This window comes from Anguilla rostrata, chromosome 13 (assembly GCF_018555375.3).
Source record: "Anguilla rostrata isolate EN2019 chromosome 13, ASM1855537v3, whole genome shotgun sequence".
Taxonomy (NCBI): domain Eukaryota; kingdom Metazoa; phylum Chordata; class Actinopteri; order Anguilliformes; family Anguillidae; genus Anguilla; species Anguilla rostrata.
The window spans coordinates 29,168,252-29,195,409 of NC_057945.1; the positions used below are offsets into that span (position 1 = coordinate 29,168,252).

A 27,158-nucleotide genomic window follows, 5' to 3' on the forward strand; every position below is an offset into this window, starting at 1 on the left:
CCTCTGGTTTATATTCCTAACTATCCTTATCGTTTCAAATATACAAAATCAGATCACATATTACACTGTGCATTGAGCTTTCATACTACATCATGCAGCTATATCCCTTTCCTGTTACCTGCATACCAGAATTTATTTTTTATTTAAGCTATGAGCTTTTGAGGCTTTGATCAGAGAAAGTAAAGCTGGTGATATGAGCAGACTAAAAGAATGATTGGGCTGGCTTTACAGGCAAAAAATCGCATTTCCCCTTCTTTAGCACACTTCACTGTTTTATTTCTGTAGGGTACAATAGTAACCCAGGTAGGTACCTTAAGCTTGGGTGCCACTACTAAACTGTGGTCTGCTTTATGTTCGCATATTTGCTCCTTTTGCTTTTAGGCACACCCCGTATTGACTTTTTAGTGTGTTCTAAAGCCTCAGTGGTTATCTGTTGTTCTAACTAAGCAGGCTGAATACACCCATGGACTACAGATCTGCAAACAGAATTTAACGGTCACGCTTCAGGGCACTGTTCACCACTTGCCCTTCCAGAAATGTGCCGGATACCAGATTTGAGCTGATCCTCTCTGATTATGAAAATGAAGTTTGCAGGACTGGCAGGAGATTTTCTCTTTGGAAGTATAGTCAGTTCAGTCTTTGGATTCTTGGGTGACTGTGTGGCCACTGTCTGCAAGAGCACAGATCAGGCACCAACTGGTACCCTCGGGCACCCCAGTGGGGGTCCGGCCAGCCTGCCAGCAGCACGACCCACTGCCACGGCAGAGCTTTAGGAAACGGGGCACTGTTTCCTGGGCTTAGCCGACAGACCTGTTTTCATAGGGAGAGGAGAGACGGTTAGGCCCAATTTAAGCTCTCGCGCTAGCTCCAGCCCACAGCTGCTGCACAGAGCGCTGACTCACTGCTGAGCTGTCAGCCACTCAGACAAAGCAACAGCACGGCAGCGCGGTACGTTTTGTTCCCCGTGCCGCCTGAGCTGAAAACGCCACACGCCACAGCATTTTCGCACAGAGGGAGAGCCACAAGGTATTTTGGCACAGTTTTCGATGTTCTCAGCGTCCGGCTATACAGTCTTTATGCAGCCCATTTAAGGAAAGGGCACCGGCACCGGCCACAGGCAAAATACTGCAGAGCGCTGCAGAGGGAGAGGCCTCCCCGGACACAAAATGTCTCTGAGCCAGGGAGAGGAAGGGGAGCACTCCACCGTCCCTGTGACATATCATAAGATTTAACCAGGCCCTTTAGCAAGCTCAGCCATAGACAAGGGATAATCCCTGGAGCACAATATAAATCAGAACCACAGTGGATCCCACAGAAGCAGCTTGCCCACCCAGCTCCATGTAAATATTCAGAGCACGTTCTCTGGGGTGGAGGTGGGGTTAGGGGCATTATGCCAGGCCATATGTGCCACATTTTGCACAGGACCACGATGCCCGGCAGGGACAAGGAGTGCGGTTGAGGGAGTCTGTCGATTTGGACTGATTCTTTGTCGCAAGGCAGCACACACGGTGGGGACGGGGCCAAGGCTGCCAATGCCCCAGCCCTCCTGAAATTTCTAAATCACCAAGCACAGACGACAGACTGAAGGGGCAGAGCATGAGTCAAGCGTCACTGGAGTCACTTAAGTTCAAGGACGCCATCGTTCGTGAAACTTTCTCCGTAGCCCACTGACGCAAGCAGGAGGTGAGGCACAGTGCATTAAAAGGGCCTCGTCTGGTTGGCTGTGCCAAGGTCATCTGATACATATGGTCTAATAAGCACTTATCTGCTATCAGCTCCATTACAGAAAATAGATAGAAACCAGAGCTTCTTTGCAGCTGTGCTGAACTATAGATAATAACAGTGTACCTCTTTGGGATGACATTGTAATTACCATGCTCTGACGTGGCAGCTTTACACGCGTGGCTACTAAACAATGAAAAATGGTTGTTGTTGGCCGATCCAGCAGCTAAAGATGGCCCCTTCATGCATCGCATTTATTTTATTATTGGATTTTTATATTTATTGTCCAGGGAAGGATGGCAGCCCCAGCATACAACAAGGTCTACAGTCACTCTCTATCAGACAAACACATACACATACACACAGTCACACACAGTCTCTCTCTCTCTCTCACACACACCCACACACACACAGTCTCTCTCTCTCTCTCTCTCTCTCTCTCTCTCTCTCTCACACACACACACACACACACATACACAGTCCTCTGTTTATCTCCTGTGATTCATTCCAGTATCTTCCCTGTCCCCATTTTTGAACTGAAAACCCTAATCAATGCACCACATCACTCACAGACTTGAGAGAGGACCATCCATCCTTCTCAAGCATCATTGGTGCTGACAGACTTGGAAGGCAATATCCTGAAGACATCATTCTTAATGCTGGGCTTTAATTCAACAAGGTACAAAGTTTTATTAATGGAAGGTTCTCATTTCTGGAAACAGACTAATTTGGGTTGCAGGCAGCATAAACCTGGCCAAACCACACATGTTATCATCAATTTATTTTACAAGTGAGTTTATGCTCCCCCCACCTTCCAGCTGAGAAAGAAAAACATTTTACATGTCTTTTACCGGATTTAAACCATTTTGACACAAGGCTGTGCCCCTGAGAAAAGACAAAATCACCCCATTCTCAACTTGATATCATTGAAGCAGAGTACATATCACTCCCAGTGTAAACAAGCTGCCAATCCTCTAGTAGCAAAACAGACAATATTTCAATGTAATATTCAATTGCAATTTTTTTGGACTTATCTATTGCAGTCCACAAAGGACACAAGAGGCCATGCAAATCCCAGTCTAAATCCATGGGTATGTAATTCTTCTGTTCGGGAATTGCTGGGACATTGCTTTATTCAACAACATATGGCATCCCCAGGAGTTGCTCTTGCTAATAACCAGGGTTCCACTAGACATGACTGCTGTTGCACTTAAACAATACACATTGTCATAAGCAGCCAAGAGAACCAACACGGTATTGCTAATCTCATTACACTGCTTAGCATTTAGTTCCTGTTTTTCATCAGCAATGAAGCAAAATTCCCAGGACTTCAAGTTCCATGAGGCCTATACCCTTGTCTGAGGAGGATACTGTATACACAGTGTAGTAGCCAAACATTTCTTTTGGGTTTTTTGTATGTTAATCACATACTGTATTGCTGTGCCTTTGAAGAGACAGAACAGCTGCTCTGTTTGCTCATCACAGTCATCAGCTGTGTGCGAGACGTCCCCTTTCCTGGATCTGGGGCCAGTGCTAAGAGAGAGCTGTAAAGTATGAAGACCAGTTTTCACCTCACGCAAGTGTCACCATACATGCTGTATGGGCACGGGTCCTCTCCGTGTGGAGTAGCATGCTCATAGCGCCACATGTCGTCACCATTCAATGATAGGGCGCGTCAAAAGTACCAGTTAGCTGGCAGCGGAGAGGGGTAATATTTACTGGGAGTGTGTGAAATGTATGTGTAAGTGGTAAAGTGTGGCTGGTAGGAGATAATTGGGTTGAGAGAGAGGACACATCTGTGACGTCGGTGGTGAAACACTGGGGATCCTAGAACAGTAAATAAGTCCTTGTAGTCCTCATGTTCACTCAGGGAAAAAAGTACTTCCCAGCACATTATGCACCTGTATGCTTGTAGTCCTGCACTCCTGCTGGTGCCATGGAGGTAAAGACAGATGTAATCAAAGTCAGTACCTCTCTACTCCGTCAATCCATTTGGAGAGGTCCTTTAGTGTTTCATATTTAAACTGATACTATGGTAAATCTGCGTAGCACAGGATACTGAAAAAAAAACTGAAAATGATACGAGGAAAACATCAATGTTTTAGATTTTTGACAACCCTCGTATAAAAGCTTTCTGAAACTGGATGCTGACAGTCAGTTTTTTACAATTTCATAAATGCTACAGTTTCGAACATTTCTTATTGATTACAAGCTACTTCATGTCATCATCTGGCCTCATTTGAAAGCAACCAGAATATATTTCATAAATGGAAGGAATTTTGTGAGGTGAACAGGCGCAAAATACAGGGGAAGAAGTATCGGAAAAACAACTGAAATCTGTCTACCAATACTTAATGTAATTAGTATGCGGATTTTGCATGAATGAGTATGAATTAAATCAATTACATTATTGAAAACTGGAACTGAGGATGAAAGAAACAGACCATTGTTACTACAGAGCTACATTTGTCTTCCTTTAGAAAAAATATCTGATACAGTAAATCCGCAAGATGACAGTCCTGACTAAACTTTAATTTGCCATCTCCTTGGAACAAATGAATGAAAGGGAACTGAGGTTTGGTATAATACACTCCCTTTAGTCCCCCTACCCACATGATCAGAATGATTTCATGGAGTCCTTGCGCATCACAAAGACAGCTCATTTGGACATGGGCTTGAGAAAAGTATTGCTTTTTACTGACATTCACATGGTGGAGACTAAATGGCCTCCGCTATTTTAGTTAGCCATGTGTTAAGGAAGTCCAGGAACTATTCCCAGGGCCCTCTGCCTAGACTGCTGGATGGGACTGTGTGTCCATCTTAACTCCCCTCCCTGGTTTCACAGCAGTGCCCTGCGATGGAAACTTTCACATATTTTGTCCAAGCAGCAGATCTCCGTTCTGAATCATGTGCCTCTTAAGCAGATCTCTCTGCACAAACACACACACACACACACACACACACACACACACACACTTAACAGTTTAAGAGAAACAGAGGCCTTTACTTTGCCTTAGTAGTATTTTTTCACATTGGCATTGGTTGAAGCAATGGCAGCCTTAAGACTTCAAAACAGGCAAAACATACTACAGTATATTCCAACAAAAGAGTGTTCTCTGGGGCTCTTCTGTGTGTACCCACCTTAGAACAGAGCAACAGCCCAATAGCTGAACTTTCACTGAGCAAATGACGAAATAAGCTATTTTTAGCCTTTGTTTTAATACAACTCTTTTTAACTTATGATGGGTGTCCCCTGGATGCCTTTGAGCCTGGGTGGGGTTGAAAAGCCCTGCAATAAAGCTTCTCCTCAGAATAAAATTTAAAAGATGATGCAATTGTGTCCACACCAGAAGACAGATGCACATCGCCCAGAGACTACGCTTCCAGAGACAAGCAAATGTTTGTCAAACAAGCAGCACAAATGGCCCAGGAAATCAAACAATGTTTGAGAATCTGCAGGCTATGGCACGGGGGACGGATCTGCGTTTCATAATACCCATGGGCCCAGTGCTTAAAACTGGCTGAAAGGACCCGGCGCTACAATGTGACAAGTCCCCTGTTCTACAGTAAGCTGCTTGAGAGATCAAAACAGAATGCCTGAGAGTGAGTCAGTCGCACTGCTGGGGGAGGGTGATCGGTGGACCCTGTTATTGTGCACACGTGACAGTCAGTAGAACTTTCAGCGAAGACTCTCTTTTCGGAACACAACCTGAAATGAACCCGTACATTCTAAGATGAATGCTCGAGCAGTGGTGCGGAGCAACCACCATGTGACCCAGAGTGAGCCAATGAGGTGCATGGGCTACTTGCGAACAAAGATTCATATATTCAAAACCTTAGCACCATTTTGTAACATATTCAGATTGCCTGCCATAATATTATTCTGATTGGCTGTCTTGTCTTCTAAAAGGGTGAAAGATATTCAAATGAAGCACTTCTGGGATGATTTCATTTAATTTCTCAGCACCTCTGTTCCATACTGAATAATATGAGAATATTGATCTTAGGCATTTTTGACACAACCTGGCGCAACATAACTTTTATTTATAATCTCATGTATACAAGTCAACCAGTATATAACCAGTACATGAGCAGTAGTATAGTGTATATCATTTATAGACAGGACCAAATACACCAAAGTTATACACACAAAAAACCTGATAGACATATCCACAGTATCTCAGAGAATAAAACATAAATGTGTGTGTGTGTGTGTGTGTGTGTATGTGTGTGCATGCATGTGTACGTGTGGGAGTGTACATGTGTGTGACCTAAATATAAATAAGCTGTAGTCCACACTACTAGTGTGAATATGCTAAGTCTCCAACATTTTTAAAAATACTATTCCTAGCTAAGGGTGGCGTGGGGGTGCAGTGTGTTGCATTGTTATTTCACAGCAAGAAGGTCTGAATAGCAGCCTGGGCCTTTCTATGTGGAGTCTGCATGTTCTCCCCATGTCCGCGTGCTGTGTATAGCTATACAATAACTAGCATTCATCACATCAGTGTTTTAATTAGTGATTAGCAACTGTGTTTTGGTTACTAATAATATCAACACTGGGATTTTGAAGTATCATTCATTATCTACAGCAGAGAGAAAAAAAACACAAAAGAATTATTAGCTGGCTCAGCCCTGAGCAAGAACCGGCATTCTAGATAACACGTTTATTAGATAAATAACATGAGATAATGAATGGCTTGTCTACCACACACAGATTGTGTAACAGTTGTTGAAAGGTATGTCACCTGGGCTTTAGTATGCTATGAAACATTGCGAAATATAGTCTTTGTAAAATCGGCTGTGTAATATTTTGAATGGGTTTGATATGAAAGGGTGTGAGGCTGGGTGCTTTACAGTTAGGAGTGCATTCCAGGCGTGTCCTCTCTGACCCTGAACATTTAACCCATTTTAATTAGGAGCAACTGTCATTACTCTGGGCTCCTCGGGCACTGAAAACGACACATGGACACATGGTATGTTCCGACCACTCCTGATCTGAGCAGCACGTCTGTTGGCTCTCTTTCTGACTCTCCTTTATTTCATCCTTTCTGAAAACCCCCAGGGTTTGTGGGGAGTGAGAGAGCCCGAATGTGCTGAGCCGGCACATCAGGTGAAAAACCATTTGTCCCCCTGGCCCTGCCTATGAGTCAGACAGGGAATACTCTGGACTCTGAACACAGCACACTGAAAATTAGAATGAGCCACACAAAACCAACACCCCTCCCCACCACACAGGCTCACACGCATAAGCATGCACATGCACGCTTGCGCACACACACTGATGTCACAGCCAATCAGGATCTGGGGAGGAGCTCCCAACAAGAAAAAGGTTGTTTACATTAGCGATGAAATGGTGAGCCACAAAACGGGTGGAGCTATCATGCACTATCAATAATGCGTTTCACGCTACAGCCATTTGTTATCAGGTTCAAACAGACTGCAGTGAAAGCAGTCATAAAGAAAGAAATGGTTCCGCTAGCATTAACAACTAATTTTACAAACCGAGGAGAAGGAGAGTTGCTTGCATGTATGCAATATGTAATCATTGATCCATTAATAGAAGTGTAACATTTATAGTATACAAAGCATTATTGAGTTGAGACACTGAGTAAGAGCTTATTTCCAAGTACCATAAAAGCCAATCTCAGCCACAGTGACTTATAAACATTTAAAAAATGCACAGAAATGACCTAAATATTTCAGTCTGTTTAAACGGTGACAATTTATTTATGAGCTAATATCGTATCCATTAGAAAACATGGTTGCACATAGCTAGTTCAATAAATAATATATCCACCAAGTCTAATGAAAATTATTTGTGTAAACAAACATAGCCAGGTTTCTTCCCATCTGCCACAGGGAGTGTTTCCTTGCCACTGTTGCCTTAGGCTTGCTCCTGTGGGGGTTTAGGCCAGGGTTGTCTGTAAAGCGTATTGTGACAACTGCTGTAAAATACGCTATACAAATAAAATTTGATTTGATTTGATTTGATTTGATTTGATTTGAAGCAAGCAGTCCTCACAAACCCTGTGTCCAGGTGACAATCCTTGCTGGGACTTTCAGCAAGTTGCCAGAGGACCACAAAATATAAGCCACTTATTAAGGAAAGTCTTGAGAGTGTATGACTGAGTGACCCCGCGGAAGGTCAGCATGATCAACACTCAAGAGTGTTTGGATGTTATCAGTCTTATAGCATCTTTGCCACTCTAAGTTATAGAGAGCAAGGCTTCCAATCTTTGATAAAGCGAACCAAACCCAAACTGCCTGTATTTTCTGCAACTGAAAATACAGGAATACCCAAGCATCCATCAATACATGTTGGTGATACTCACTACCAAACATACAGAACTTTCTTTGTTATTTAGCAGAGACCTCCTACATCCAAAAGTTACCAGCACTAAGGGACAGCTAAGCGAAGCTTCTGGGCTAAAATTACAAACATGACAACGAAAGGTCAGCACAACCCCCTCTCCCCTCTGCTTTTCAGGAAGACTCTGTTGCCCAGCAACATCAGGCCTCTGTCCAAGTGGAGGTGTGAGTATGGGTGGTTCGTAGGCTTCCTGCCATCCCCCTACAGAAGGGCTGATCGCCCATTCTGTCTCATTACCACTGGAAATCTCCCGCCATAGTGCCAACAAGGCTTAAAACTAAGGCAGCAGCCAGCTAGATAAGAACATTTCCCCAACTGACAGCTGAAAACCATGTCTCTCTGGATGAATTCACATTCAAAAGGGACACCTGGGTACTGGATGCTAAAAATAAAATCCACAACATCTACCCGATGCAAAGAGATACTGAGAGACCCTGAGGCATTATTGAATTGCAGCATTGTAAAAACAACCAGGAAGCAAATTACAGAGAACAACAAAGGCTATTTCACCCATGGTATGGTATCTACACAGTATATAATTCTGTGTTCTGTGGTAATCCAGCTGATTGCCATGCCTGTTCTTCTCAACGCTCACAAGAGACACATTGGTCGATATGAGTCTATTATCTTCAGCAATCAAGCGCCCCCTGACTACCATCATATTTAATGAGATTTCACACAAACATGCTATATTCCCCACACATACATTTTTCTCATATATTTCTGTTTGTCTCATCTTTGTATGCAGTAAATGTATCCTCTAAAAGGTGTCTAGGCACCATATGTCATCCACAGAAAGGATTGTGTTTAACTTCTTCTCCCGGCAGGTTAATTAGAGGCTTTGCTTTTTGAATACTTTTGCCTGGGCTGAGCAGCACAGGGTTATGACAGTGCAGCATTCATGAACATGAAGAAGAAACCGCACAATTTCAGCATTGATCTCAGCGTCACAGCTCTCCGCGGGGTGAACATAAAGAAAGCGCATGGGCTGTCACCGTCGTAATCAATGCTCTCCACCTCCGCCAGCACGACAGCCATGTCAATACCGGCCTGCGACGGGCGGTCGCGTGACAGGGGAGGCACGGGGAAGGATGCCGCAGAGCTGCCAACTGCAGAGTGAACAAGAAAGCATGAGAACGCCTCTCTCAGGGCAAATGTCACTTTCATTCTCCATCCCCAGCCCCTCGGAAGCACCTCCCCTCGTGCATCTCCATGGAGGCGAGCCAGCAAACAAAGATAAGTGGAGGTCTGCTGAACTCATCCCTCTTTCACATTAAGAATTAAATGGTAACGGTAGTTACTGTGCTTGTGGAGCCGTGTTGCATTGCATCGATCTTTCACAAAAATATCTTGAGGATTCACATTAAAAACAAGTCAACAAGGGATGTATAACACACTAAACCACTTTTGATTATGTTTAGAACTTAACTTATGGAACTGCACTTCCCAGTACAGCACAACTTTTTAAATATTTTCAGTAAAGGACCTTGCTCAAGGGTAATGCTGCAGTGTCTTATTGTATTAGGTATTTAAAATGCCTCATTCCAGGTCTCTAAGAACTGCACACACAGTGCATCCTTAAAACACTTCACAAATCTCCAGGTAGCTTATTCAATTTTCACCTGGTAGTCAGAATAATACTTTCCGGTTGCCAGTTGATTTAACATTCTGTGATCATAGGGCTGAAGCTATAAATAAACACAGGCACAGGCATAGGCTATACAAAAGCCATTCTGGGATCCCACCGGAGAGGTTGTCATCAACTCACTGTGTGCCTGCAAATAGCATTCCACTGCCCATAAGCTGTAAATTGTTTTGGTTGCTGTGGAAACTACCACAGACACAATGCAGGGCTCTACAGAAATATTTCCCTTCTTAGAGCAGAGATAAGGTTTATTCAATTTAACACTGATAGTGAGAACACAAAATGTCCCTGAAGTCAGCATGCCTTTCAAAGCCAAACTGCAATTTAGAAAGAAAGCAGCATCCAGAGCAAGGCAACGCACGGCTAATTTTGAACATGCATATGCACATAGACGCACACACACACACACACATACACACACACACACACTCACATGCACACATGCACACGCACACACATCAAAGCACGCACACATACACACACAGCCAATTAGGACCTGGGGAGGAGCTCCTAACAAGGAAGTTCACAATTGGCCATAGCCTCTCCCAGGGAAAGAGGGTGTGAGTCAGCAGGGTCTTCCCCGCCTCACTGCATAACAGCAAATCCTCTGCCAAATCAGGCTTGTAGTCTGACCTGCACCAGTCGCTGGTCTGGGAATCTTGTTATCCAGGCCGGATACTATTACTCATACAAATCAAGTGAGTGCATTCATTTTCTCCTACATTGAAAGTTGCTATGGAAGATTGTTTGCTAAATGAGTAAAATGTGATGTAAAGTCATGAAGTCCTCCAGAGGAATGATATCATAGCTGAGTTTATTGGCAGCAGAGTCATAAGAAGTGGAAGCGGGCTACATGCATTGCAGAGGATCAGCCTCAATCAATGACTTACAAATGTGATTGAGCTTTCCAAGATGAGAATGGAAAAAGCACAATAGGGCAGTAGTTGTTAAAAATGCACACACACACACACACACACATAAACACACACCCTCACACATACACACATACGATGACAGCATTTATCCATTGCGTTGAAAATAAGGTATGCAAATCTGAGTGTTCTCCACTGACTTACATAAAATTAATTTCAGATTCAACTGTTTTGAAAGGACATAAATGAGAGATATAATCAAGCAGGAAGCCCCCTGTTGAAACAGGACCGCTTATACGCTTGCATAAGAGAAACTGCACGTATTGATTCAGGAATCTGCATACCCACGGGCTGTTTAAGCTCTGCGCTCTGAGTAATGAGCTTTCTTTTTTTAAGCAAACAGCATCTGGCATCACTATTTGTGTCACGCTTAGTGTAGGGTTTAATACGCAATGGTTCACCTTCAATAATAATGTAACGGTGTGAGGCTGTTTCCACGCTCTAGGAAGTACCACCTACCCAACAGTATCACACTGACTGTGTGAGTTGCCTGGGCAACCATCCATCCTCCCAGAATCCTCCAGGAGTCCCATCCATGCAAACAGGGATAATGGGTCACAAAGATGGACCATAGTCTACAGAGTGTTGGCTGCACACTTCTTTTAACACAGCACTCTTCAGACTCTTTGACCCTGTTCACACTGGCAATTTGTGTTGTAAACAGCATAAGACAGAAAGCAGGGCCAAGCAAGACCAATTAGCATACAACTTCTCCGAGTCTCTAGTGGCTTCTTTTGAGACAGCATGAATAGCGTGGTCTCTAGTGGCCTGTCCTTGCTTCTTGAAATGCATCATGGGATTGCAACACTAACAAGGGAGTACCTACTTTACCTGTCATTTTGGTATTTGTTTATGACTTCTTGCAGAGAATTTTGCCTTATCTTTACCCTGATCCCATTTGCCAGCAATCAGTAGGCAAAGTCATGCTAACAATGCTGCGGCATCAGCTCACTCTTTAGTCTTAGTCTTATTATGCTGGTTTCCAGGTTAGTGAACTTTTACTCACGGGTAATATACTTCACGTACAGAAAAGGTTGCTTCAGTTCAGACCCTTGTTTTTAACACCTAATTCCTAGTGGTCTTCATGCTTTAACCAATGGTAAAGTGCGTAATAAGTGTGAGGGCTTTGTGGCTTCATGCAGTCCCTGTTTTGTTTATGGATTTTACAGATCTCCAGTAAACTTGAACTGGAACACCCTCCTTCGAGCCGCACACTGCTACCCGAGCATGTACAGTACTGTGACCTGCGGCCATTCTCGGCCCTCAAATTCTAATTTTTGTTCCTCCTAAACTCCTTAAAAGGTAAATACATGGAAACACTCCAAATGAACGTGTTGTTAATTATCTTACATCCTAGTACGTATGCACCATGAACTGAAACCGGTTTCTCGGCAGTGTAGAATTTTCCTTTTCCTTCCTTCATTTCAAATTTTCAGCCAGTGGCATCCCCCCTCTAATGCATGAATAATGAACAGATGTTTTTTTTTTAACCATTGAATCACCATAGCCTTCTAACAGGTAAAGGTGTCTGTCCTGACCCATTAAAGCTATTTCCTTCGAGGGTTTGGTGGAACAGACTTTTCTTTGAATTGTTCTAAAACATGCAAAAAAAAAAGTTAAACAAAGAAAACAGCACCCGTTTTTGAAAGACAGTTGCCATGGAAGCATAACTATGAAATAGGCAGCAACAATGGCCTTGGGACATCTTGTCACTGACTGACACATGCTCCATTGCAAGAAATGAAACAGTCACATAGAACTTTTCTTTCACCTTTTAAAACAAGAAAACAATGACTTCATACACTTCATACATCATAGATTGTCATCCACTGACATCCACTTAGGAGGCAATTCAGCAGAAAGAGTCTCTGCTTTCTGTGATAACTGACACCCATTTAGCATATGCACAAGCATGTGTGTACTGTATGAGTGTGTGTGTGGGGGAGTGGGGGGGCATCAGTGTGAGGTGAGGATTAACATAAAACAAATCAAACAATCCCCTCTCCTTAATCCAACACCCATTTTTAATGTTTGTCTCGCAATGAGTTTTTAAAACTTTTTGTTTTCTCTCAAGCAAATCATTATAGCTTGTCTGAAGTTACTTCTTGTTACTTCTTGCTTGACAAGTGATATTGTCTTATCTCCTTGGCAAATCTTGAAATGAGTCAAACTTTCTCACCCTTACTGGAAATTGTTTTGTCTTATCTAGCAAAAAAAAAGTAACAGAAATTACATTTTATGTCTAAATGTAAGTCTAAAATGCTTGTGAAGACTGACTTATTTTTGGGTTCTTGCAGTGTGGGGAGTGGTCAGATCACCAGTTGTGAGGGAAAGATAGAGATACAGAGAGAGAGAAGGGTCCTTTGAGAGCAGAAAGAATGGGCATGGATCCAGTCCTGGTTCAGCTCACTCTCCTGTTTGCAAAGAGCCATTCATTGGTCTTAATAGGATCACTGCACGATTGAGAGGAGGGAAAAGAGCTGAGTGTGTTATTGGTGTCTGTGAGCTGCAAAGTAGAATTGGGGCTCAAAACTGTTGGCATCAGTATACAATTGACAGGCTGCTTTAGAGCTACTGTATAGTATTACCAATATACACAACACTCACAGGGGCATCTGAGATGTTCCTCTACATAGTATAATATGGTTAGTATGATCTCTGTCCTACTGTATATGGATCTACTGTAGATCTATGAGTCAATACTGTGTGCTATGTTGTTAGTATCGCTCCAATACTGACTCTCTGCAGTTTCATTTTACTAAACTATCCTGTTCATTTATCTAATATAGATCCTCTATGAGCCAGCAATTTGTACATGTTGAAATCATATCTAGCATCCCTACTGTTCTACTGGTAACAAAGTAGCAGGCTGCATTAGCATCAGTGATCTATCACAGGTAAGGGCATCAGCACAGTGGCACTGTCCGCTGAAGCAGAGTTTTTATTATTTGATAGTATTGGCGCACTACAGACAGGCAGCGGAGTGGCAGCGAAAAGATTGCAGGGAAACAGCTCTTTCTGTATCAGCTCACCCTTGAAAGGAGGGGAGGGAGCTGCAGGTCTCCAGGCTCCTGTGCGTGATTGAGGTACTGTAGACTGAGAAGTGAACTGCACAGCGAGTCTGGCATGAAGAGTTGCTCCACCAGTCTCTCTGTCAGAGCACTGAGGCAGGAGAGGAGAAACAGCATAGAGCTGTTTTCATCACATGCCCCTTTTCCACCAAGGCATTTCGAGGGCCGGTTCGGAGCCGGTGCCTAATCGCGAACCAGTTCTTCGCTTTTCGACAGCAAAAGAACCGGCTCTCGGCCAGGAAAACTGGTTCCAAAGCGGCACCAACACTTGGCTGGTCTAGAACCAAGAACCGCTTACGTCAGGGGCTGGGGGCGGGATTATCGTGACCAACCAAGACCAACTAAAACTTTGTGACCGCCAGGTAGAGTGAGAGCACCTATTATCGACCACCTTTGTTCGACAGACAGGAAAACGTAAACTGATTTGCAACTATATATGAAATAAGCGAAATATCGGTAACAACCTGTACCTAGTTATGTAGGAAAAAATGTCTTTGTTATCCTCCAGTGGTTGTTTTTTCAGCACTTTCGTGATTTTTTTTGTGTCCCGGCAAATAAGTCAGAGGTGGTCCAGCGCTAGCTTTTGGTTGCTAAGGGGACGTGTATCGGCCACCCCATATAAATGCATGGAACTTGACCTAAATTTGCTAATATGCTAGTATACAGTGACGTAATGACGTGGCTCTCTAGCCCGTGGAAAGCAAACCAGTTCTTAGAAGGTTTGCAAGCTGAACCAACTGTGAACCGGCACTAGCACCAGCCCAGAACCAGAACTAGGTTCGCGTGGGTGGAAAAGGGGTAACAGAAGTGAGGTCTCGTGCAGGTAATAGTTTCACACTGCTAAAAATACTAGCATGCATAGAGTTAGCAGTCATGAACTTAGGTCATTCACTGTAATTGCTCATTTTATCTATAAAATAGGCATAAACAGCTACATAACAGCATGATGCTATCACTAATAATATCAATGCAATGTATGAATATAGTATAAACTTGATATGACACTTAAGAGAATTTGTGTGTCTGTGTGTGTGTGTGTGTGTGTGTGTGCACGTGTATGAGAAGATAAACGTACATGGGTACATTTGTATAAGCTATTATTTTAGCATTTAAATTTTAGTATCGGGTGAGTAACCAAGCATGCTAGGTTATATGCGTACTGTGGTATTTTGCATTTCCATACAGAGCACAAATTCGTGTAAGGTTCTCCAGTGAGTGTGAGGAGTACAGCACTTAGATGCAGAGCAGGAGCACTGGGCCGATATTAGCTGCACTGCACAGGAGCAGCAGTACTGTGCAAGCCTCAGTTTGCCTCTCACTCATTAACATGGTGGATCAGGAAAAATAGGAACGCCATAATGGGAGCCTGGGGCAGAACGACTAGCAGTCCTATGCCTGGGGCTATGAGCGCACAGGAGGCCCTTTTCACACAAGAACCAGTTTTGTCATCATCTACACAGCTACCAAGTGTGAGCGCTTTCAGAATCATTTTAACGACTAGAACATACATATACATACAGTACATACATACTATATGTGCGTGCGTACATATACATAGTTTAAACATTGTTGTAGTGTGTTTGACATTAAATGGCAGGATATATTTGAAAGAATGATATTTGAAAACAGACAGGAAGGAGGGAAGATCTCTGCAGCTAGGATCACTGATCATACCCGTCTGACCAGTTTGAGAGCCATGGGATAGGTGGATAGGGATCGGGAGGGGGAAAGACAGAGCACTTGGCACTTTAAACCACACCCATTTAATACGGCTGCTGAACAGTTTCTATAGTACCTTGGCCATCAACATGTCATCTTGACCAGTGCTGAAAACACAGGGAATGCTGGTATGGAGAAAATCCATTTAATGAATCACAACGCAAAACTCCAGCAGCTCCAGCTTCTAGCCACATCCAATAGACTCTTCACTAAGGTACAACTCTAGCCCTGTGGGACTCCTCAGACATTTTAAATAAGGACAAATGTGACCATAATCAAATGTCCCAGTTCACAGTAAGTGCTGATTAAGGCTTGCTCTTCTTCTTTCATCTTCTGATAGGGTAATTAAGTCTTGGCTGTTTGGTAACACTGATTTGCCTCTCTGCAGCGTGAGCTTGCATGTGTGTGTGCATGTGTGACTCTGTGAATGCATGTACATCTGTAAAGATCTTATTCTGCATTTATCAAGGAGTGAAACCACAGAACGATGTGTTCAGAAAGCAGTGTCCCCATCAGAAGGTGAAAAAGTAAAACAATGAAACCCTGTGAGCATTAAAAAAATATGACTGAGGCATTGTAACATTTGCCCTCGCAGTGGTGGCTTTGCAAATGTAATGAAAAGAGTCGGGCATAACCTGAATACAGAGCCTTGTTGGTAAAGGTAAGAAAACCATGTGAGGCACAAAAACATGTAGAGAAAATGGCATTTGGAAGTACAAAATGGGTTCAATCTAATCCCTAAGTAAGGAGAGGCATTCAGCAAGGTGCGGGGGGGGGGGGGGGTAGGGGTGGGGGGGGAGAGGTGGGTTGGGGCGGGGGCGGGGAGGGAAGCTGAGGAGACAGAGTGAGAGACAGAAGAGAGGGAGACAGAAGAGAAAAAAACACAATTTAAGATTGTGCTGACTCACTGCAATCAAAATGAGCGGGGCTGCAGTGACATTAAAGTGTTCTGTGCCTCTCCTTCTGAAGGACAATGTGCCACTTATCAGCATGAGCAAGGAGGCAAACTGTTCTCAAAAACTAATATACACATCCCACCAACATCATCTGGATGAAGCGCAGAGTGGTTCAGTTACTTGGTTACAAAGTACACAATTCAATTTTATACTGATATCAGGCAGTATTTTTTCACAGAGTTGTTAATATGTGTAATGGCTTTCCAGGTCACACAGTAGAGGCAGATAGTCACGGGGCGTTCAACTCCAGGTGCAGTCCTGGATACCCTCTAGTCCAAAGCATAAGCCAAGATCAGCTGAATGACTGAATCTAATTTATTTTGTTCATATTCGCACAAGGTCTGTGGATTAATGGCGCAAATTGTCTTGCAATAATAACATTTGTATTCTTTCAGCTCTACCAAAATGCTTCGCTTGTACATCTTCTCAGAGTTAATGACGATTATGCCCTTTCCACTGCATTTGGATGCGCTGCTCACACGCTGTCCAATACAGCCAATGCACCAGCACTCTCCTGCACTGTGGCCCACTGGCTGCGGCTTCTCCCCAATGCCAATATCAAATCGATTCAATTTTATTTGCATAGTGCCTTTTCCAGAGAACTGTCACAAAGACACTGTATAGATTAAAAGAATGAGAACTGAGCAAAAACCAAGCCTGAACCCCCAAAAAGCAAGCAGTGAGGTGAACAAACCATCCTAAAAAATTATTTACATGGTTTGATTGTAATGTCTGAAACCAGGTTGTTATTTCACCTCCGATCAGACCTGAGCACAGTCAGCTGCGCTAGAAGAGAGTGAAACAATTAACCTTGGCAGAAGAGACCTTTGCCAGAAGCATTCAAAGACCCTCTCCTACTAGCGTGTGATTGATTGTTTGTACTACCACACTCTAACAGACTACTACTAACAGACAGTACTGTACACAGGGCAGGGTGAAAATATTTTCAAAATGAACTGTATTTAATTACTTTATTTACATTCAATATAAACACAGAGTAAGGTTCCTCTGCAGTCCAGAAAAGGATGCACCAGGAGGATGCATCACGGCATTGCATTTCATGACAGCCAAAATATGGAAGCCTTCCAAAATTAAAAATAAACATGTCAGCCATTAATTTCAAAATCATTTTAACACATATTCTGGCATGGCATTCAACCTCATGCCATCTTCTTAAAATGGAAATCCTGCCAGGCCAGTCCCCTACTAGGGAAGAAACAGAGCTCTGTTTATCTCAAGCTGTTTCAAATCAACATATTAGGACCGCAGCAATTAAGAGAGCTGCACAAATCTGCCATTTTAATATTTCAGTAGATCACCTGTAAACTCACCCAGAACTACAAATAGTCCATGCATTCCTACTATTACATGCAAACTAGCCATGAACCATTAGCCAAGCACCACCTAGAGTCGATGCACTCATCCCATTCATGCATATGTCTTGCAGAGAAGTATATACCCACAATGTGGCAACAGCACAGGAGAAATGTTGCACTTGTTTTATATTCTTTTTTATATGAAAGGGAACTCGATAAAGAATGTAGCAGACATGAAACTGGGAGAGATTTTCTTCGAATACAGCTGGATATTTCGCTCACACATCGACCCACTCCTACCCCTAGAAGCCCCACAGCTGCTGTGGAACTAACAGGCTCGGTAATCATGGAGACAAAAGGAACAGCCTCGTTTGGCTTCAGAGGAATGCCTCTGTCGTAGGCCGCAAACAAGTTTCTTTGCACAAAGAACTAGCGCTGAGACAGTGCTTCGGGTGTGCACAAGTGACGCCCTAACCTTACAGTTAATGAGAGAGCTCCAAGCAGAGGGAGCAGGTTATGACAAGCAGCACTTGCCTGGGGCTCCAGAGGAAAGACAGTAGGGAGGGGAGGAGTTAAAGAAGACTGACAGTGGGGAAGGGTGGAGTTAAAGCAGACTGGCAGGGGAAAGGGGAGGAGGAACAAAACAGACAGGCAGCTGAGAGGGGAGGAATCAAAAAGTGCAGACAATGGGGAAGGGAGGGGTCAAAACAGATACTTCACACATGAACTGTGATTTTACCAGCGTATAAGAGCGATCTCTCTCTGTTTTTCTCTCCCCCCCAACTTAGATGCCATGAAGATGGCATTAGCCCTCCCTCCCCCTGTCTACAGGAGCCCTGTAACAGATGTGCCACTTCAGTTTTCAAAGGACAAGGAGCAGCTTTGAAGTTCAGATTGAAAGGAATCCAGAGGTGGGCAGCTTGGTGTCGCTATGCTCCCCCATGTCCCCCATTCCCACACCACACTGCTCCGACCCTTCTGCCAGTGAATTTTCTGGAGCCCACTGAGGAGGCGGATGTGAGTTGCAGCTGTAGTAGAAGCAGCATTATCAGGTCATATCATGGTGTATAAACACATTGTACACGTATGGTACTGGATTACCTACTTCAGAGTCAGTGCCATGACAACATCTTCCTATGCATCCCAACACATTCCAAGAGCATAAATCCACCAAAAGGACATACCATTTAAGCAGGTGTCAGGTGTTTTGCATCTGTATAATTCTGCAACTAACGTTGTTTAATCTTAAATCAAAGGGACTGCAGATGAAAATAGGCTCATTAGCTAACTCGGGCACATATACATTGATGTGGAAAGTGAAATGTTGATTAATATTTATTGTCCCCATCAAATAAAAATTAAAATAAATGAATAAATGCAGGCCAGCAAGTACAGAGAAGAAGAAAGAAATGTTGAAATGTTGATGAAAAAGAGAGAAGCTGTCATGGCGCCATTTCATTTGAGTTTACCCTTCTGGTGACATAGAACACAAGCACAAAAGAATAAACAGCTAAAAACAGTCATAATCTAGCAGAAAATAGGTTGTTTTGCTCGGGTATTAAGTGGGAACGACAATAGATAGCAGCAGACTATTTTGTAAAGCAAATTATATGGTGGAGCAGCAAGTTAGACATAAGCTTCAATAAAAACTTTCAATCATGGATGCCATGTGGATGATTTAAGACCGTGTGACATGCAATTATGAGCCTCAATTCCAGAAAACCAACTGGACAACTTTAATGTGGAAAATAGGTCCATCAACTAGTAAGAGGCTTACCTGACACAGTGCCATAGGCCATCTAATGCTTTTCAGGACACAGGGTTATCAGCAGTAACCATGGCGGACAGGGCTTTGTAAGAGGTGATTATTCACTGCAGCAAAAGTAGCCTGAGCTCACTGACCCTGACCACAGAATACTTTCCATTGTGCCAAGTGTACGGCACATATTCTTGCAGCACGTTCATAAACATGCGAAATAGCTCTCAGTCTTTTGTGGAGTGTGTCATTGTGACACCGGCAGAGTGTTTGCAAAAAGCGTTACACGTTGTCATTGGCAGTACAAAAGAACACGGGTTTCCAGAAGTATGTAAGGGCAGAGTTTAGACTGCTTCTATGCACAAACCTGCCTGAACAAGCTGACAAGGTGTAAAATGCATTCTGACCATTCTACAGGAAGTTTATGTTCTTTCGGCACGACCAAAATGCTTCCCTCGTCCGTCTTCACCCTGCACACTTCAGCCGCAGTTGTTTCTTTAAAATCGCAGTTTGGATCAAAGCCACACTAGGGCTGAATACCTGAACCTTCCTGTCAGTCTGCTCCACCTTCCATCCACACACAATCCTTTCAGCAACATTAAACATACTGTTGCCCTGCTTGTTTTTCTACAAAACAAGCAGGGCCACAGTGAATACTTGACTAAACATGCCACACTTGAGTGGCGTGTTTGTGTGTGTGTTTGTGCACACACACATGAGTATGTGTATGTATGTGTGTGTGTGTGTGCCTGTCCGTCTATGGGTCTGTCTATCTGTATGATCTGTATGTATAGCTGACTACATATCTGCAGGGCTCAGTCAAAGTGGAAAGCTGACGGAGATTCTGCACTGTTGTCATCCCCCCGGAATTGGACTGGAGAATCCAATTTGCCTCAAGAGCAAGATGGAGACAAATTCCACTCTTGGAGATAAATTTAATCCAACCTTTGCTTTCATGAAATGTTGCACACAATTACATTGGTGGCCAGTTTATGGCTTGTTAAATCTTTTGTTGTACAGGCTTGTCATTGCATATGTCTATCATAGCTACAAAAACAGTGACAAACACTAACTGCAAACACAAAAAGTGGGCAGAAACAGTGGAAATTCCATCTACAAGTGCAAGCACATGCAGAGTGCAGTAAACACAGAAGATGCTTGAGGGTCTAGTGAACGGAATGTCATGGGCAAGACCACGCCCCGTCGTTGCCATTGGCCTTAAACTGTGCCACAACTAAAAGATGTATATTAATGTGTATATTTACTATGCAGCGCTGTGTATGCACATGAAAATCACACTTGTTTTCATAACTAAGCTCTGGCTGGTTTGAAATTCCTTTGTGATTTCTGAACAAACTATGCTATGTAACCTGCATGTGAAGTCTAACATCTGTTGCAATATCTCTGCTTGCAAACTACACTTGTAAAACATACTTCTCTAACTCACGCTTGAGCATTAGCGATGCCCGAAAAGCTTAAATAAAAACATGTCCTTAACTTATACGAAAGTACACTGTAACCTTTAAAACACAAACAAGTTGTAAATGCATACATTTTGTCACCACTGACCTCAGGTCAAATGTTTGCATTCATTGAAACCAGTTCAATAAAAAAAAGTGAAACTGAAAAAGTCATAAGAAACTGGACAGCCATCTGTAAATTCTTTAAAGGGTACATTACAGAAGCTGTACTGTTGGTCTACCTGTGGTAAGGTAAGGTAGCCAGAAACCCCCTGAAACATGGCTCAGTAAGATTTTGTTTGACATGATATGAGTACATTGTCAGGGTCCTTGGAAAGCCTGCTTTCTCTCTGCAGTCCCAAGCTATGATTTCCTGCTTTCTCATTGCAGGATACATGTTATTGGCTATGAAGGGAATACTTAGTGCATGAGGTGTTTTGACATTTGCAGGAGACACATGAGAAATATGTCTTATTTTTTACACAGATGCATTATTGATGTAGTATTCATCTCAACACATATTCCTCAACATCACTGTGAAACTATTGGCTACAGTAAAAGGCCCTTGTGGTCTAGTACTGTAAATTGCTTGGTTTATTAAGCTCTCTTAAAAGAGCAACAGGTATAGATGTGGAGATGTTCTATACCATTAATGCATACTGTCAGTACACCATAGCTACATTATCACAAGCCAGGCCTTCTGAGGGCTGCCCCTGGAGACCCACAATTCAACAGGCTCCTCAGCTCTCTTAACACTCTCAGATCCAAAGGAGGTGCAGTGCTTCAATCTAATCAATAATTAGTGGAATCGGGTAGTTTAAGTGCCAGGTCTAAACGAAACCCAAAAGGCACTGCAGTATTGTCGTATCTGAATGTAAAGCAATTAATGGCTGACACTATCAAAATATTGAAAACTGTCTTAAAGTTAAAGCAAGGGCAATTGTCAGAGAGCCTAGCTGAGAGCCTATCCCTGCTACAGGTCTGCATAGGCTAGAAAGAAGGCCCAAGCCAGCCTAAGCCTGACGTTGTTATGGCATGACCCAAATCAACCCGAGAAGCTCTATCCAAATTTTTAGCCTGAACCCGTTAGAGCCTGATTGCTGAAGCCAACAACACCATACAGCACAATAGAAAATAAGCAGTGTTACTGCAGGAAAGCAGCTAGGTGCCCTGCGATCCAGGAGTGGGGGAAATAACATTTCTGCCAGCTGTTAAAAATGATTGACAACAAACGCCAATTTTTAAACACATTTTTCCTTCTTTTAAACGTTAAGTTTGTTAAGCTTGCACCTCTGCAGCAAACAGCTCAGGAGCGATGTCCTCTATCTTTCAGTATGTGTTTGCATAAAGCAGGCTATGTTTATAAAATGGAGGAATAATTTATCGCCTATTTAATGTCTGAAAGTCTAATGATCAGAACAGGCTAGCCAGCTAGTTTTACTTTCATTTGTCCTTCTGTTAATCGTAACAGTAATAGCCTACACTCAGCACTGTTCATATTAATCAGAACAGGCTAGCCAGCTAGCTTTACTGCAGTCACATATGGCCATTTAAATTTGCAATTTGAGCATAACAGTACAAAAACTGGAAGCTTTGCATTACATATATTTGTGTCATTGTTCATTGCTGATCATTGTTATCAGTTGGCAGAAGCGTTGCTATGCCACTATTTGTAAACTTCCAGGCTGGCAGTGGCTCGTACCCGATCTGACCCGACGTCACAGGGCTAAAAATAGGCCCGATACCCAGCCCAATCACAGCAAGCCTTCAGGCCATGTCAGGTTCGGGTCAGGATGCAGACCCCTAATCCCTGCTATAATGAAAATGATTAACCACTAAAAAAGCATAACAGTATTTCTTTTGAGAAAGACACTCTTATTAGAAGTAAATAAACAATGATGCTGCTCCACTGGCAGTAGGCATTGGCACACACATGCAGTGGGGAGTGAGATATAACTGCAAGTTTCACCTTTTCAGAAGTATGTTGTAGGACAAGTCAGTATTTAGTCGGACATTTTAAGGAAATTAAATAAATGGATTTTACAGGAGAATATGTACAACCTTCCATAATAATCTCCAATTGTTTCCTGTCACTATCTTTACTATCCTAGAGGTGAAAATTACAATGGATTATGATTCTGCCGACAGCTTCACTGTCATAATGTGTCACCACATCTAGAAAATTCTCCCCCAGTCGACCATCCACTACACATGAAAAACAATGGCTCAACAGCCTGCCTATAAGGCGTAGTAACACTTTGCAATCATTGAGACACTCTTTAAACATAGTGAGACACTCTGGTCACTGCTGCTGTATGAGCATGGCCAGTCTGGGCATTAAGACCAGCTCATTCACTCATATCAAAAAACTGAATGTTTGAATGTTGTTCATGCCATATTCTAAAAGCCAATATCCCTCCTTGGACCTGCTCCTTCCAAGCCATAGAGACAGCATCTCACCAAAACAAGCCGAGACTCATTGTGGGGAAAGACCAGACTTCTGGGCTAAAGGTGTCCTGACACACTCTGCTTTATGTCACTAGGTGCAGCATTCAAAGCCTCAAGCAACAGCAAAGGTTATGTTCACATCCCAGTGAGCAAAAACCCAGAATCTAGATGTATAGAAGGGTGAAAGTCTAGGTTGAGAGACATTTTGACATAAACAGGCTAGAATAACTCGGGTATTAGCCTGGCTACATCCTAGTCGGCAAGAAAACTTTCACTTTTCAAACATAGCCGGGTTTTCACCTGAACACCAAGATGGTGTTTCACCAAAATTTCACTGACTTTTCACTACAAAAAGTGATACTGGGATCTGACTGCTTCAATTCACACAGCTATGTGTACAAGCAACAGAACCAAAAATCAGGCATCTGTAAAAATCTTTCACATCAGCAGTGTTCAAATTAAACAAAACTATGATTTAAAAAAATCCCTTTAGTATTCAGTGGAAAATAAAATCATTGCAATGACACATTAAGATATTAAGAACCATGATAATCAGATGTGAGAATACGCTGACAAAAAACAAATACATAGAAACTATTTCTAAAATATGTATTTACACATTATAACACTAAAACCTCTACAACTCCTCCTAACAGGAAATACAAGTCAAAACCACAAGGCTGTATGCAATAAACATTGAGTATTTCACTCTCATGGTGTTCGCTTACCATGTAAAATGTATGTTTGTAAGTCATTTTGGCTAAAGCCACCTGCCAAATAACTAGAAATTAAAATAGTCTACTTAGTGCAGTCAACTCACAGTTGGTTAGTAAATATTACATATATAGCTGTATTTAATACTTTTCTGAAAAGATTACATAAGTAATGTTTACTCTGTGTTTGCATAAACAAGTAAACGAGGAAGCAAACCAGTTCACATCAAAAACATAAAGTGGCAAGTGTGGAAGAAGGTCAGCAAGCTTGATGATGATTGCTTAGTCATGATTATCAACCTCTCCTAACCTGCCAAAATCAATTGCTGTTCTTGCCCCCATCCCCACCCCCAAACCATGAGCTTCCCTGTCTCAACTATGATATTTCTCATATTCCCTTAGTGGTCACCCTACTCACAAACCCCCAACATCCATCTATCTATCTATATATCTATCTGTCACACCGACACACACATACACACACACACTTTGGGAGCATCCATTCTTCAGCAGCTATTAGGCGATTTTTACCCAGACTCCGGCTTCGCAGCCTTATAATTGGCTATAGCCGCCTCACCGCCTATGTGTTTGTATGGGAGCTCTCGTTCGCGCAGGAATAGGGAAAGACCGAAGCTGTCAAAAATAAAAGCACGTCCTGAGCAAAAGGTCCGAGAAGGACTTTTAAAAATTGCCCTTATTCAGCCGCTGTACCTTACTTTGTGATCTTGCCTCGTAACAGAGGTTGGCTCCCAGCAATGGTGTAGCAGGAAATCAGTAGCCTATATGAGGCTCGAGGTTTCGATGTGCTCAAAGCAAGCGCATACCTATCCAACAGAAACACCTCACCTCACTACCACTGTCAATTTGTCGATACCAAAACGTTTCACATTAACGCATTATGTACCTACATGCTTATAATATAACAACACAGCGACACACACACATTATATATATATATATATATATATATATATATATATATATATATATATATATAAAATTCCACAATTCCTTTAATAGAAGGCGTAACAGGCAAGGCTACCCTTCCGCTCCAGGCGAATGCAACACGCCCCTGCTGACACAGTAGTCCACCGTGTATTCCATGACCACTCAAGAGAACATATTACTAATACATCCACGACAGAGCAGAAAGGGAAATGATCGCAAACATCTGAAGATGAACGAAGACAGAACAATGCAATTGCAGCGGTGTCGTGCCTTACCAGTGCCCTGTAGCAGAGGTGCAGCGTCATTTACAGAGAATAGTGGTTCGTTGAGAAATTAGGGATGTATCGTATCATTGGAAACAATGCGACGCACGAATAAAATCGCGAACACACTCCATGGTCGGCTATATTGGCACGTACCTTGCCAGATCTGACAGTCAATCACTCGTCCAGATGTGGACCATTGAGGTTACAGGGGGCACAACCAGCAAATGAATCCAACACCGCCACCGCCCCGTTGCTTCTTTTCCCTGACAAGGGAGATGGTGCTCGAGAATGTAAGAGCTGCGAAAGCGAGTGTGAGCAATAGAAGCAGAGCAAAAGAGGGAGGGACAGGATGAATTAGAGAGGCAGGGTGGGAAAGAGGCGTATTCGCAAGTCTCGATATTCTTCGGAACGTCGGCGTGTGCCCGAGCGCATTAAAATGCAGTTGACAGCCTCCGCCTCAACACAGCAAACAGCTACGATTTTGACACCTCTCCGAGTGCGCACTTAGGGCTGTTTTATCCATGATGATTGCCATTGGTTTGCCCGAAACGAACAGCCTTTTTTCTTTATACTGCAGTGGGCAGTGTACACTCGAGCGTAGGCTTCCAGAGCATAATAGTCTGCTGCTCATCGCTTTGTGGGCTATAGTACCCTAATGTTTTGCTGCTATTAGTCGAATCCACGTGAGTCTCTCATACATTATTTAAAACCTTGAAAATACAGTATCTGCAATACAAAGATACAAGTTCAGGATGGAGAGACTGTCGTGTAAGCACACAATCTACTTTTTATTATTGTAATATTTCCACAGAGTAGAGAGGGAGGCCTATAAACATTACAGATAATGCCTGCTTCAAAACATTGGGTTTACAGGTTTATGTGGGGTATTTGCAGACCTGCACCATATGCAGTTATACCCAATCACAACTTAAAGTGTACAAGTTAGAGGCAGATGAGCATTAAGTGGGAATAGAATAGCATATGTCTATACAATCTAATTGTGTTTCAGAAGAATAGTGTATATTCTACTTTGAATCAGAGGAGGGAGATTTTATACCGACGATTCAGAATGTCCTAAGTATAAAAATAAGCAGTCACCACTGTGTGTGTTTACCTTCAAACTCTGTGGAAAAGTACAACTTACAGTTAAGAGAGTCAACAACAGCAAAAAGAGATACACTAGGATCTGGCAGACACTGTCAAATCAATGGGAAGGGTACATATGAATTCAGAATCCGATGCTAATTTGTGGGATTAAAGTATCAACCTATTTATCGCAATAAAATCGGTGCATACGATGCAGAGTGCCACCTGTCCCTCAGTTAAGACAAAAGACCCCTCTGGGTAGGTCCTTTGGAGATAGAGATGGTTCTGATGAAATATTTTTAGATACTTTTTTTATAGGTGTCTAATCTGAAGGCAGTACTCCTAGGTTTATGCTTATGTAATGAATGTTATGAATGTTTAAGGGTGTATATATATTATGCATGCAGCTAAGAGGATTTCTGCTGCTCTGAAGAGGCACGCGCGCGCACACACACACACACACGCACACAGTGCCAGCAGTTGGGCTCCAGAGGCTGTCAGCTCTATGCTGTCCATCAGTGTTTACCTGGCTAGCGCGCTGCATGCCAGGCCTGGAGCAGGTAGTGAGCTCACCTTCAGTGCCATCCCCTGTCAGCTGTAAGTGAATGGAGACGGGGGTGGGGTCGATGAGAGCCCCGCATTAGACTTGCATGAGCTCACCTCCTCCATCCAGAGGACGGAGAGGAGGGCTGACGGTTCACTGAATAAGAAAACAAGTGGGGCTGACGAAGTGGCACGGCACGAGGCATA

The 27,158-nt window shown here is 42.9% G+C and overlaps 1 protein-coding gene across 17 annotated transcripts in view; it reads right to left on the bottom strand.

Annotated features, from left to right (window-relative positions):
* si:dkey-178k16.1 (band 4.1-like protein 1) overlaps nucleotides 1-25,790 on the bottom strand; it is a 73,930-nt gene extending 48,140 nt beyond the window's left edge. For 3 of the 17 annotated variants that reach the window (XM_064306521.1, XM_064306524.1, XM_064306516.1), the window contains exon 1: nucleotides 25,476-25,787. The gene's annotated coding sequence lies outside the window, so the exon portion shown is untranslated. Of the gene's footprint in view, nucleotides 1-25,475 lie in introns of all 17 variants that reach the window. The other 14 variants (XM_064306531.1, XM_064306532.1, XM_064306530.1 and 11 more) reach the window with 9 other exon arrangements.
* Between the last annotated feature and the right edge of the window lie 1,368 nt (nucleotides 25,791-27,158).